Raw genomic sequence first — 15,571 nt, forward strand, 5'->3', positions numbered from 1 at the left:
GGATTCACTCATGCAGTGTGGAGGAGGTCAGATGAGGCAAGAATTTTGTAACTTCCTGTTTTAACTGATTTTTTTTTCTAAAAAGGTCTATTGTTTCTATACTATGGAAAGACTGCAAGCCCTTACAGTATTCTCTTAATTTGATGCTCCAGGGCAGAAATTTGATTGTTCCACCATAGTTTAAACTCTATGAGTATGTTTCTGGAGTTAAAAAAAATGTGGCTGCTTCCTTAGGACCCTTCATACAGGAGAGGGCTGTACTTGAGATATGAAACCTGTCTAAGAATCCAAACTACTAAGACATTCAATTCAGTTCAGTTTAATTCACGTAAATAAACATTTATTAAGTGTCTATGTTCCAGACACTTTGCTAGACACTGAGATACAAATAAGAAAAAAGACACACACTCATGGACTTGATAATCTAATGAGGGAATACAGTCCACAAAAGGAAGCTGAAAGTTTCGGTGGAGAGGACACCATTGGGGACCAGGTTCAGGAGCATGATGCTCTGTGGAGTGTTAATCAAGCAGACTTGCTGCTGGAAAGTTAGAGTAATATAGAAAATTCAGATCCCAGCCCTCTCTAAAGAAAAGTTTTGGGAGGAGTTGACAACTCCTCTCTCCAGCCCTCCAATCAAAGGTGAGAGGCTGCTGAGGAGTTGAGAAGAGTTGAGTACCAAAAACTGAGTCAATAAGAATGATGATGAGATTTCAGGTGATCATCTTATCCTGGATGGGACATAATGTTCTCTGGAGTCCATACCAGAAACAACAAGCCCTGGGCATAGCGTAAAACCCTTTAAATTAGTTCTGATATCAGCCTATTTTTGAAATCCACTACAATATCCATAATGATCTATAAATGTTTAATTTTTCATCCTTTTGTTTCCCCATTATTTAAGATAGTGCCTAGTATATGGCAAGTACTTAATAAATGCTTGTTGAATTTCATTCAATTTACTATTCTTCTAAAATGTGAATTAAAAGTAGAGTTGTGGAAATGCAGTCAACTTTCACTTGTCATTGCTAATGTAAGCTCCTTTAGGCAGTGACTGCTTCATTTTTTTTGTCTCTGAATTCCTAGCACCTAGGATAGCACCTGTCATACACTGTAGCCCTTCAATAAATGCTGGATGAATATAATCCAGATGAAACACACACACACACACACACATACATATTTATATGCAAACACATACATATACATGTAGGTCTATGTGCATATGCATACACATATGCACACACATACATAGGCACAAGCACACACATACACAATGCACATATATGCATATACATTTGTATATGTGTGTGTGTATATATATCTCCACATTAGAAAAGGAAAATAAATAACTCAATTCATTTTTTTTTTGTTTTTTTTTGCGGGGCAATGGGGGTTATGTGACTTGCCCAGGGTCACACAGCTAGTAAGTGTCAGATGTCTGAGGTCAGATTTGAACTCAGGTACTCCTGAATCCAGGGCCGGTGCTTAATCCACTGCGCCACCTAGCCGCCCCCTCAATTCATTTTTTAAAGATACTGTGCTTGATGCTAGGGGTATAAAGAAAAACTGAACTGTAGCCCCTCACCTCATGGGAATTCTATTTTCACTGTAACATACAACATACAAACAGATTTACAGATAAAGGATGATTTGCAGAAGCAGAGAGGACTAAAATCCCAGACAATAAAAAAAAAAATGTTTCTGTAGGAGGTGGCACCTAAGTTAATCCTTACAGGAAATTAAGACTTCCAAGAGGCAGAGGTGAGGAAGGACTGCCTTCCAAGCATGGGGAGCAGCTTGTGCAAAGATACAGAGGCAGGAGATGAAATGCCAAGTTTCAATAACAAGAAAAAGAAGAGTGTGGCTGAAACACAGAATGTCTGTAAGGGAGTGATGTAAAAATAAACTTGGAAAGGTTGGCTAGAGCTAGATTATAAATGACTTTAAGACCAAACAGAGGAGCTTGAATTGTTTCTCAGAGGCAATAGGGAGCCACAGAAGTCACAGAGGAAGAGGGATGATGTACTCACAACTATAACTTATAATGATTATTTTGTCATTTATATTGAGGATACATTGGAAAGAAGGGGTCTAGAAGAAGAAACCAATTAAGCAACAGCAACATTCAGCAGCATTATATTTATGATAAAAAAGTGAAAGATGATGAGGGGTTTCAATCAGGGTGGTAACTGTGTTAGTATAGACAAGGGGACAGAAGAGGGAGGCCTTATAGGGACAGGGTTGATAAGACTTGACAATTTGATTAGCTTTGAGGAGGTGAGGGAGAGTGACAAGTTGAGAAGGACTCTGATGTTATGAACCTAGGTGATTACTTCTGATTCCCATTTACACTCTACATATCTTGTATGTACCACTTCTGTCATGTTGTCTCCCCCATTATAATGTAGTGCCAATTGTACAGCTAAGTGGCACAGTGGATAAAGCACTGGCTCTGAAATTGGCAGGATCTGAGTTCAAATCTCATCTGAGACACTAGCTATGTGACCCTAGACAAGTCACTTAACCCCAATTGACTTAAACATTCTGGTCCATCTCTAGTCATCCTGATACATATCTTGCCATTGGACCCAGATTGCTCTGTAGGAGAGAGTGAGGTTGACCTTGCACAGCCCTCCCTCACTTCAATCCAATTCACTGCAAGTCATGACATCACCCCAATGTCATGGTCCTCTTCAAGAACAAAGGACAAACAACAACAGCAATGCCAGTTGAGGGAGGAGACTATGTTTTTACCTTTGTTTGTATATCCAGTTATCAGTACAATTCCTGGCACACAGTAGGTGTTTAGTAAATGCTTGGTAACAGATTAAGTGAATAGAAAAATGATGGCATCTCCAAAGGAAATAAGGATGTTTTAGAAAAGGGTTGATTGGGAAAGATAATGAATTCTCTTTGTACATGTTGGATTTGTGATGTCCATGGGACCTTTATGTTCTTGGGAATGGGGCCAGTAACACAAAGAAGCCCACACTGAAAAACAATATATTCACTCATCATATGGCCATGGTCCCATTTTTGTCTTCATCTCACTCACCACTAAGACTAGAGGCATAAATCCTAGAAAGGTAGTACAAAGAACGGTTAAGTATGGGGTGTTTGTGCATATGTGTGTGTGTGTGTGTGTGTGTGTGTGTGTGTGTGTGTGTGTGTGTGTGTGTGTGTGTGTGTGTGAAGGGGTTGGGTACTAAATCTGGCCTTAAGATGTAACTGATGATTCATAGGTTCATAGATATAGAGCTGGAATGAGCCTTAGATATTTCCTAGAATGCAGTAGGTGATTAATAAATGCTTGTTGCCTGAGTGACTGATTAGTCAATGTCTAGTCCAGGGGTTTTTATCCTGGAACCAATAAACACAAGTGTTTCTCTTTCTCTTTCTCTCCCTCTCTCCCTCTCTCTCTCTCTCTCTCTCTCTCTCTCTCTCTCTCTCTCTCTCTCTCTCACACTTCCTCCCTTTCTCCCCCCCTGCCTCCCTCCTTCCCTCTTTCTGTCTCCCTTTCTTCCCTTCTCTCCCCTCTCCTCCCTCCCTCATTTTTATGTCTTTTGGGGGGGGGCGGGCATAAGGGCTAAATGACTTGCCCAGGGTAATTCTGTCTTCCTTGTATTTCAATATACAAAATATATTTTTTGCAATTTTATGTATTTTATTTATTACATTTAAAACATCAGTCTAAGAAAGGGACCATAGGCTTAGCTAGATTACTAAAGGAATCTATGATATAAAAATATTAAGAAGCCCTGGTTTAGTTCAATCCTTTATTTTTGCAATTAGGAAAAGCATGCCCAGGGAATTCAAATGATTTCCCTAAGATCATACAGGTAGTAAGTCATCAAGCTGGATTTTGAATTCAAATACTCCAACTCCAAGCTTCAAAAGTGTTATTTTCATTGCACCAAGCTGCATCTCAATCTGACTGCACTTGAGTAATGTCAGAATACATATCTTTCTGAGGATAATCAAAAGCTTGCTGTAGACTCATGATACTGTCTTAGAGTTCATATTTTTCCAAATGCATACATTTGTTAGGGACAGGGTGGCCTATTTAAACTAAGTCCATTGAATTAAATGCATTACCCCGTGTGAAGAAAATGGTATTTGTAAGATATGCATTCCAGATGTGGAGAGCACATTTTTTTTCAATGAATTCTAACCATACAGAGCACCTGGATAGTGTACTCCTAGGGCAGACACAGATCATCATCGTCACATAAAGAGACCCAGCAGAAGCTGGATTAATTTTAAACATCAAATGGGGCTCTACTTCAATTTATATTCATATGAAAATAAACAGCAGTAATGATGTTTATTTATACATCCATCTTAATCCCAACAGCTTCCTCATGTCTCCAGAAAAGCTGAAGCATGTGTTTAATACAAAATCTACTTACAGTAGAAGAATCTGCTTGAATTAATATGTCTAGTTAGACCATTATTTTCTTTTCCTGTCAAAAGAGAAAGGGCTTCTGTCCATAGACCAACTACTCTCATTCATTTATTAATTCTTTTTTAGTCTTTCTATCCCTCCATCCCTCCATCCATCCATCCATCCATCCATCCATCCATCCATCCATCCATCCATCCATTAATACACTCCTTTGTATTTCCAGTGTTTAGCACAAAGGCTTGTTGATTGGTTTATTCATTTAGCCATTTAATTTAGTCATGCATCTGATGAATATTGTCTAAGCCTATGACCCCTTCTCAGATTGATGTTTTAAATGCACTGTATATAGAATATATAAGAATATAATAAAATACATAAGAAAAACACCCTGCATGTATTAGGGGAGATACAAAAGTAAGATGAATCCCTACTTGAAGAACTTCCAGTCTAGCAAGGATATGACATAGTAGAGAGAGTGCTGGCCTTGTAATTTGGAAGATCTGGGTTCAAATCCCTTTGCAGACAATTGAAAGCTATGTAACCCTGGGCAAGTAACTTTCTGGCCTCAGCTTCCCCACCTGTAAAATGAGGAGTCCAAATTATATTACATGCCCGTTCCCTTCTAGCTCAAAATCTATAATCTTATATATGTGTTGAAGGAAGAAGAGGACATTCTAGATGTATAGGACTCAATTGCAAGGGTTCAAAGAATAGAGCAAAGAACAATTCAGTGTATATAGGATTGCAGATGGATTAGTAGTGACCCGTTAGAACTGAAAAAAATGATTCCAAAATATTCATTCTTTATATGGAAGAATCGCTTAAAGAGGAAAAAACATAAACTCATGTAGTTCATAATTCAGTTTAATTGGCCAATAAGAGATTCTATTTATATCATAAGAAAAAAGAAAACTTAAAATGCCTCAATATTTTCTATATTGAGGCTCATGGATGAATATAAGTATACCAGCACACTATTTGTTTATGGAAAGGAAGAGTGACCATAGGATCATAGATCTGAAATTGGAAAGGGGCCCTAGAAATTGTCTAATACAACTCTTTCTTTTTATATCTAAGCAAAATGAGATATAGGGAGGTATAGTGATTTGCTTAGGGTTACAGATAGTAAGTAGCAGAACTGGAATTCAAACCCAAGTCTTCTGACTCCAGGAGAAAAGAGAGAACAAAAGAGTGGGAATGGGAGAATATAAGAAAGCAAAAAGAGGGAAATTGAGGAAAAGAGACAAAAAAGGAAACAGAAAAAGGAAAAAGGTATGCTATAGAGAATGATAGAGAACCACCAATAATTACTCCATTGTTTAACTCTAGCCATAGGTGGCCTCCCATTAAGTCATAGCTTCTTAGTCCCCCATACCCTGAGAATGGGCACTCCTAGTTTATCTAATGGAAAAGTATGAATTCAGTTTAAAAATAAATTAAATTTTGAATTTTATGAAGCACTCTCTGATCGTGTTTGCAAAGACTATTGACTAAGTAAAAGCTCTGTTGGTACTTCAAAGCTTGAGGCTACAAGTTTGTTTTTCCTTGAAAGAAGACAGGTACATCTGTGAACTGTCATTCTGTCACAGTAGGGGAAGAGAGGTCAGGAGCCTGTGTGTCTCCCTATGTTTTGTTCCTTTTTTTTCAAATAAACCTTTAGTTTCAAAAGATCTGTGGATTTTTTTTAAGTTTCATTTTCAACATGAAATAGACATTCAAAACTTCATTTTTTGTTTTATTTTTAGCAATCAAAAGCTAAAATGTTCCAAATGTCAGACGAGCAAAAGAATAATATCATGCAAAGATTTTGAATGTTCCAAGGGAAAGCCAATATCTGCTGATTCAAATGATTATGAATGCTTTGAAGTTAAAATATTCTGATAAGCCCTTGAGGAAGTTTCAACTGCAGGCTTCCTCTGAATAATACAGTGAAAGTGAGAAAGCCAATTTATTTTAATTGCAAGAAAAATTAAACTTTCTATCAAGCATATTCCTATCTTGTCCTGAATTCACTCAAGACATCTTTAAAAAAATAGCCATGCTTAACATAATGACCTGGAGAAACTAAAATTCCATATATGTCATTTATGCCTCCTTTTTAAAGTAGCAAACTTACTGACGACATAACTATCACCTAAGTTACCAATAGATTCAATCCGGGAAAGTGAATATATTTTTTTAAAAATCATAAATCCGGGGAAGGGGTTCTTAACTAATTCTGTGTGGTTATCAATGCCTTTGTCTATCTAGTTAAAATCTCTGAATTCCTCAAAAAAATGTTTGAAATGTAGAAAAGAAAATACATATAATTACAAACTACATTGAAATTGGAATGTAGTTTTTTATCATCTATTAATTTATCTATTTAACATAAAAACACACATGTGTATATGTATTTACATACTCCAGGTTAATTTTATAATATTGTTCCCCAAATTATCATACCTGCTTCCACTCCCACACCTTGTCATTGTTAAGGGCTAAAATTCTAGCTAGTCTATCTAAAATATCCAATGAGTGGTCGCCAATAAATTATAAGCTTTAGCAAGAGTTAGACTTTTAAGCATTTATTAAGGAGAATAAGAATTTGGTAAAGAGAGAGAGAAAGGCCTAGATTCCTATCTATTAAAGGGAGAGCACATTTCTAGCTCCGCTCTCCACCAGAGTCCAAAGGAAAGAGCCCCAGAGTCAGCGCCAGTCTCCTCCTTCCTCCTCCCACTAGTCTGCATCACTTCCTCCCGCCAAAGAAAAGACTCCTGGTCTTGCCCTCAAAGACCTTCGCTTCATGGGCAGAACTCTTCTACAGTAAGTATCCAGCAGGTGGCGTCATTCCAATCATTACAGTCCCCCCTGTTGTTCCTCAAGAAACAAAATGTTTCCTTGACGGAACAGTAAAAACAATATAATAACTATTGCTAACTAATAATATGTGAACAACAATATAGAAAAGGAAGAGAGGAAAGTTTTGTCCAGAGGGGCGATTTTTTTTTTTGTCCTCATGAACTGACGCTTTGACATTAGTCTTGCAAAGGGAGGGCCTCTGCAGAGAATACATGTTACAGATGGTGTATATTATAACAGAAAGAGAAAAAAACCCAACAAAAACAACAAATCAAAACTGTTCATTTAAAGTCTCTGAAAGTCTTTTCTTAGATGTCCTCTAGGTGTAGTCGTGGAATGGAAGTCTTTTCAGGGGTTGAGGTGTAGATGCTGGTAATCAGCCAGGAAAACTTCCTACAAAATTGAGCTTAACACAACTTTAAAATAGCTTTGTCAATAATCAAATCAAACAATGAAAGTTCTCAAAAACATGTCTAAGGGAATACATAATCTTAGTTGTTACACATGAAACATATAAGAAAACAAAAATTGAAACATTCTTTAAAATTGTAATATTACTATAGTCCCCCCTTATGGAGGGTAATTGAGAAGACAATTGCTGCAATATTAATTAATAAAAATAATTTTTATCTTTGTTTTATCACTTTTTGCATCATCTGCCTAATTATCCTCATGCCATTATGAGAAATTTAAAATCTAATATAATTAGTAACAGATGTCAAGGCCAAATTCAACACTGTTATTTATCATGACACCTGAGATAATTATGGGGGTTACCATAAAAGAACAGAGAAATGATGGGATATGAGCATTCCCACACTTGAGCAGTATATACTGTCCATGCAGTATGCCAGGCTTAAAATAGGTGGATGGAATATATGTCCATGCCACCGAACATATTGGAGGAAACTGAGTCAGGCTTAATCAGATGCATGGGATTGAGATGTCCATGGCATCAGGCATATAGGAGGGAGCATAGAAGCCAGGTGTAGAAGTGAGATGGGTGGGATGAATACTTCCAGCCATCTGTACAATATTGTAGGGAAAAAGAGAATAAAATATTAAACCAAGAGAATCCAACCTCAACATTTGTCAAAAGCCGTTCCCTTGGCCATACCTTGACTTCATGCATGTCTCCCCTCATGTGACAGTTCAGTGTCTGCTCTTGCATGTATTCCTCTTGTGATTGGATGGCATCTTGGCCAACTGGCATCTGATAACTCAGAATAAAGGCAATTAATGTCTTAAATGATAAGTTCCCATAATCCAAGTCTCATATGGATTTAAAAATTGAGGATAATAAATGATTGCAAAAAATGTGAATACATCTTGACTCAGAACACAATATATAATTATGCAACAATTTCAAATAATACCCCTTTTTTACTTAGTATACAATTACTTTTGTGAAAAATCAGAACATATTTAAATACAAGTTAAAGCACAATACAATCTCAATGAAAACTTTTTTTTTTGAGAAAAGAAAACTTTTACAAATGTTCCCCTCTTTTTTTTTTTTTTTGGAATATGCTTATCAAAAATAATACTTCTAGAATCAATTTACACTTGCCATGGCAAACAATTTGCCAGGGAAATGCTTTAAAGAGTTTGATCAAATAATCAGTTGAGAAAAAATAGCAAAAACAAACAACTCAGAATATGGGAGCACAATACTCCTAGAATTAACATTGTATTATGAAATCAAAACCATCTTGCAATTTTTTAAAATTAGATAAACGAATAGAAGAAAATACACATGGAACAATAAAAGACAATGAAATTCAAACTAAGGAAGTCTAAATGAATGTGAACTTAATATTAATAAGAGTATTATAAAATATAAACTTGATCACATGACTATAAAAAGCTTTTACAAATATTCTCCTTGTTTTAAAAACTAAATATAAAACACAATCTCAAAAGCATGAAAATCTCTATGAAAATAAACCCATACCATTAATTTCAAAATGTATATGTAATAGCATAGAAATCCTATGTAACCTCTGAACTGATACTATTACTCTGAGTGAATTCAGAACATTTTTGATTCCGATATCTAAAATCCCCAATACTCATATCAATACCTTGCTGCTTACTTCTACATTTCTGTAAAATATATACCCTTCCATGGCAAAAGAAGTGGAGTCTTGAACTGTGTTGATGATTGTCATTCTTATTCGGCTTAAGTTTTTCTTCTTTAACCCCTCTATATTGTCTGTCAGTCTTTTCACCATACAAATGCTTTATAAGATTACTAATTAAAGACAAAAGCAGGTTAGCAAAATTATGAACAAAATGAGTATATCTGGAATTTAAAGGGTTTTCTAAGATTTTCTCAGAAGCACAGCCAGGCTGGGGAAGGGCTGAGCCTGAAGCTGCAAATGTAGTTAGAGAAAGTTGAGCATGTGCATCAGATCTCTGGACTTCCCAGGCAGGGGAAGCAATGGGCTTGGCCATGGGAGGAGTAGAGGGTGGGGTCTGGAGAGGAGGGGAGGGACCAGCGCAATTTGAATCAGACTTGATTTTGAACTCAGGCCTGGATTCCTCTTCCCCCACTTGGCCTCCAGGCACTAGGGAATTAAAAGCTTCTAGAGGGTGGGTCATTGCCTCCAGGCATGCAAAATTAGAGCAACAATTAGTGTTAGAACTGGGAAAAGCTGCAGGAATCTCTTCAGGTTTCTCTGAAAAAGCATGGTTGGGAGAGGGAGAGATATTTCCTGGTGTGAGTAAGTTGCTGGCTCTTCTAACAAAAATAAAAAGAAAAATAGAAAATCCACAAAAACAAAGCATTAACATGATCTTATCTCCCACTTGTCTAGTTAAACAGACTAAAATAAAAAATAGGGTAATTAGGGAGTTTAAAAGGTCCATTCGAAAAAATTTAAAGGGAAAACACCCGGCAATTCAGCAGTACTTTGGATTTAAAGGGATAGGGTAGCGGAAATGTCTTACCCAACCAGAAGATCAGAAGACTGAGGTTTAGCTTTCCTCTTCGTGGTCAGCCATCTGTTAAGGGCTAAAATTCTAGCTAGTCTGTCTAAAATATCTAATGAGTGGTCGCCAATAAATTATAAGCTTTAGCAAGAGTTAGACTTTTAAGCATTTATTAAGGAGAATAAGAATTTGGTAAAGAGAGAGAGAAAGGCCTAGATTCCTATCTATTAAAGGGAGAGCACATTTCTAGCTCCGCTCTCCACCAGAGTCCAAAGGAAAGAGCCCCAGAGTCAGCGCCAGTCTCTTCCTTCCTCCTCCCACTAGTCCGCATCACTTCCTCCCGCCAAAGAAAAGACTCCTGGTCTTGCCCTCAAAGACCTTCGCTTCATGGGCAGAACTCTTCTACAGTAAGTATCCAGCAGGTGGCGTCATTCCAATCATTACATCATCAATGAGAGAACAAACATTGTAGAGAGGTGGCCTGGGTTCCTTATCACCAGTCAATTGATAAATATTTATTAAGTACCTACTATGAATCAGGCAATGGGCTAAGAGCTGGGGATACAAAGACAAAAGACACCTAAAGGACTCCAGGAGCTTACAATCCAGTGGGGAAGACAATACACAAAAAGAAGCTGAAAAAATGAGAGGGGAAGGAAGGTACCCAGCATGATGGAGAAGTTCAAAGGATTGCCGCTATGTGGAAAATGAAGAGATCACTGTCTAAGTCATGGGAGAGCTTTGCAGTACAACCCTCCAATCAGGGTTGAAGAAGAATCAGGATGAAGAAGTTCTTGAAACAAATGCTAAAGAACTAACACCAGCAAATAGATAGGAACAAGGGCAGTAAAAGTGGTCGTAACCGTTTCCGGATCACCAGCTCTGCTTCCACTCTAGCTTTCTCTGCCATCATCCAAGAAAGAAGTTCATGTGGAAAGGGGACCAGTCATGTCCACCAACTTCCAACCAAGTTTCATATACAGGGTAGGTGGGCCAGTCTATTTAAGGCAGTGAAACATTCTGAGGGGGAGACAGGGGCCGCATGTACCAGGCAGGCCAAAGCACTACCATCACCACCACCACCTTTACCACTATTTCCTTGTAAATCTGAATGGAGATAACCCAGAAACTTGAACCCCAGAGCCTTGGGAATAGCAATGCCTGCAGACTGGTGGTCACAGCCAGCATCCTTTGTTAGATATATCCTGTCATCTGCAGGTGCTACAGTCACATAACTAATGAAGAACTAGAAAGAGGGTGCTTTCCATTGAAGTCCTTGGCAGTGACAACATCAGAAACCAATATGTTTTCGTTACTGAAATGCTATTAAACAAGAAATATAACAATCAGATTTTCTTCTGCACCCTAACCACCATGGTAATTCTCTATCTGACCTTCAGCTGAAACCCTTAATATGTATTGTCTATCTTATTAGAATGTAAGCTCTGTGAGAGCAAGGATTGTCTTACTTTTCTATTTTGTATCCCAAGAACTTATCAGAGAGCTTTGTCTTTAGTAAGCACTTAATACATATTCTATTTATTCATCCATCCATCCATCTATCTATCTATCTACTTAAATAATCTAATCTCAATAGTTTAAATGTCCTTCATTCTCTAGGACCAGATTTAGAGATGGAAAGGAATATGGAGATCATAGACCCCCGAACCATTTATTTTTCAGTTTTACAGTTGAGGAAACTGAAAAATTACACTTACAGTTTTGCTTACTTTCTGATTTTTTTTGTCTAATTATGTGTTAATGCTTAATCCAACATCACATGCTGAACCCTGATTCTGCTCCTTCATTTTGGCATAAAGGTGGCCCTGGGTTCTTGAAAGCTATGTCAATGGATGAACTCTGGCAGATTTCTACCCCACTCCCACCCTGAAATCTTAGCTAGAAAAGAGGTAAAGTAGGGGCAGCTAGATGGCGCAGTGGATAAAGTACCAGCCCTGGATTCAGGAGGACCTGAGTTCAAATCTGGCCTCAGACACTTGACACTTACTAGCAGTGTGACCCTGGGCAAGTCACTTAACCCTCATTACCCACAAAAAACAAAACAAAACAAAAAACAAATTTAAAAAAGAGGTAAAGTTCAGGTCCAATGACCTGACTGTTATATCCATCACCTGAGGACTACCATAGCTAAATGAGGAAATTTATCAACAGGTTGGTCTCTGGGTTATAAATATTCTACATAAGATCATTGTAGGATCATAGATTAATGCCTAGAAAGAATCTCAGAAGCCATCTAATCCAACTCCTCATTAAACAGAGGAAGAAACTGAGGTCCAGGAGGTAGCGTAAAGTGAATTGCCCAAAGTGACAAGGGTAGTAAGAGTCATGATAGGATTCAAATGTAGACCTTGCTATTTTAATTCCATTGCTTTTCCCACTGTACCAACATTTTCCTCAAAAACCCATCTTACTAAAAGCCCCTTCAGAATTATATTTTTGTCTCTGTTTACCATGAAAGAAAAAAAAATGCACCTAGTTAGTCAGCAAGCAAGAATTTATTAAGCACTTCTTATGTGCCAAGCACTGTGTTGAGCACTGGGAATTTTTTTTAAAAGGGCAAAAATAGTACTTGCCCTAAAAGAGCTTATATTATACTGGTTGGACAACATGGTATTTGCTGACTATGGGAAAAAAAAGAAAAAAAAACATTCCCCAGACAAACAGGTCTCCTCTTTGTGAATTAGGTCAGAATTTCTCTGAACTTTGCTTTTTAAAAATTTTACTGGTTGTAAAGGGTACCATTATTTGACCAAAGAGCTTCTGGAGATGATATCAACATAACTGAGGTCTAATTTCATGGATATACAGGAGAACACCAGAGGCAGCTCTTGCTCAGGAAGTGTTTTCCTTGTTTTCCTATTGTAGAAGCTGTGAGTATGGAGCTAAACGGGTAGGCAGGATTGCCAATGACATCCTTACTCACAAGCTTCCAAAAGAGATTTTGAAACACCCTTGTTCCACTGTCTCTACCTTCACCCCTATTTCACATGAAGAGGTGACCCTTGTCCTGACAAAGACAAATACCTTAATGTACACCCAGGATTGCATCCTTTCCTATCTTCTCCAGGAGATTACAGGTATTGTTATCCCCATTCTCCCTCTAACCTTCAATTTCTCCCTATATTTTTTCTCTTTCTCTGTTACCGCCACCCTTGGAAATCTCTCACTTGATCTGGATATCTGTGATACTTACTATCCTCCATCCTTCCTCCTTTTCTCATACAAATTCCTTGAGAAAACTGTCTATATGAGCCCCCCTCCCAATTTTCTTTCCACTCATTAGCTTCTAATACTTTTTTTTTTAAATTACCTTCCGACCTCATTATTCAACTGAAATGGTTCTTTCCAAAATTACAACTGAGGTCCTAATTATCAAATCTAATAGCCTTTTCCATAGCTCATCCTTCTTGACCTCTGGAGACAAAGATCAAGTTGCTTTTCCCTGATTGTGCCTGTAACTATCTCATTGGATAAAGGGACAAAAATAAAAGAACTTAGTTTGAAATTTAATGGGAGGGAGAATGGTCTGGGGTGGTAAATTTGAGGTGAAAGAAAAAACATCTTTAAGTCTTCCTCAGATTAAAACTATAAGATTATAGCATGCTTTTCCTGGGAGAAGGGAAGACAACCCACTAGTTGGGACACTGATCCCAATTACTTTATGAGATGGTTATAAGGAATCATTTTTAAGCATTGTAGTAGACACTTGGTATACACAAAAACAAGTCACAGTCACTAACCTCAAAGAAATTCAAGTGAAATAGAGAATGTATGATGTGTGCACAAATAATCTAATATAGATAATGATAGAGGAGATAAAAGGAAATAATTTAACATAAGAAAACCAGAGGAGAGAGTGAGTCAATGGTTGGTCAAACAGCATTTATTAATTACTTATTATGCCAGGCATTGTGCTAAGCACTGACATTACAAAGAAAGACAAAAGTACTGCTCCCTCTAAAAGCTCACATTCTAATGGGGAGAAATCACTTTCATTTGGGAGGATGAAGGGAGGCTTCATGAAGGATTTAATTTAATCACAGATTTAAAGTCGGAAGGAATCTCAGAGGTCCAACTCTACTAATTATTATCTATATAGCCTTGGATTAGACACTTAATATCACTGTTCCTGATTTGCCTCATCTCTAAAAAGAGGGGTTGGGTTGGATGGACTTTAAGGTACTTCCCAGCTCTAAAAAGCTATGTCCCTGATATACTATGGACCTGGGGTAGTGACTTACCCAAGGTCACACATAAAGTAGGTGATAGAACTAGGATTCCTATTCAGTCCCTCTGAATCCCCATCCATTGGTTATTTAGCTTCATGCCTTTGATTCTCAACTGGGGAAAAATCAAATAGACACAATAGAAGACATGACAATGATTCTGAGATACATAAATAGGTCAGGGGAATAGAACTAGCACATAGTGTCAGAGTCCGTTGCTGAGGCTAAAAAGGATTTTATGGAATGATTAGATGAATCAGTCAATCCTGAAAGCAATGCATCCTTTCATTGGTGTGTAAAAGGGAAGGCCATATGAATTAATTGAAGACAATCAAGGGAGAAAGAGGCAAGAATAACAAGGGAAAGGTATTAGGGCTGTCCAGAGAGCCCTTCACAATGGGGAAGGTACTCATACCTCCATTTTTCTGGACCACTGGGGATAAGAACAAAAAAAAATGGTTCCTGCCAATTAGGAGGTTATAGTCAATCAAAGGAAGCAATTTGTATATAATGAGGTATTCCTAGGGATAAGAATAACTTGTGTATTTTGGAGGGACTCGAGGGGCACTTCTCTAGAAGGTTAGAAATGTGAGTGGGACTTCTGAGAAGGGGCAGAAAAAGGAGAGGGTACCAGACTGAACGAGAGGGCATGACTAAGGAAGAAAGAGCCAGTTACACAAAGAAAGACTACAGCTGAAAAAAAATGAGGTTGATTTCCACCTCATACCAGACTGTAACTCATAGATTCTTCATCACTAAACTTTCAATCTTGAATGTTTCTCTCTTCTCCATCTCAAATCCAACCTCACCAGATGTTGGGGGAGTTACTCCCCCTCCCCTCCCTTCTCCTCCCCCTCCTCCCCTCCCTTCTTTTCCCCTCCCCTCTCCTCTCCTCCCCTCCCCTCTCCTCCCCTCCCCTCCCCTCCCCTCCCCTCCCCTCCCCTCCCCTCCCCTCCCCTCCCCTCCCCTCCGCTCCCCTCCCCTCCCCTCCCCTCCCCTCCCCTCCCCTCCCCTCCCCTCCCCTCCCCTCCCCTCCCCTCCCCTCCCCTCCCCTCCCCTCCCCTCCCCTCCCCTCCCCTCCCCTCCCCTCCCCTCTCCTCCCCTCCCCTCCGCTCCCCTCCCCTCCCCTCCCCTCCCCTCT

The sequence above is a fragment of the Dromiciops gliroides genome, chromosome 5 (genome assembly GCF_019393635.1).
Source record: "Dromiciops gliroides isolate mDroGli1 chromosome 5, mDroGli1.pri, whole genome shotgun sequence".
NCBI classification, from domain to species: domain Eukaryota; kingdom Metazoa; phylum Chordata; class Mammalia; order Microbiotheria; family Microbiotheriidae; genus Dromiciops; species Dromiciops gliroides.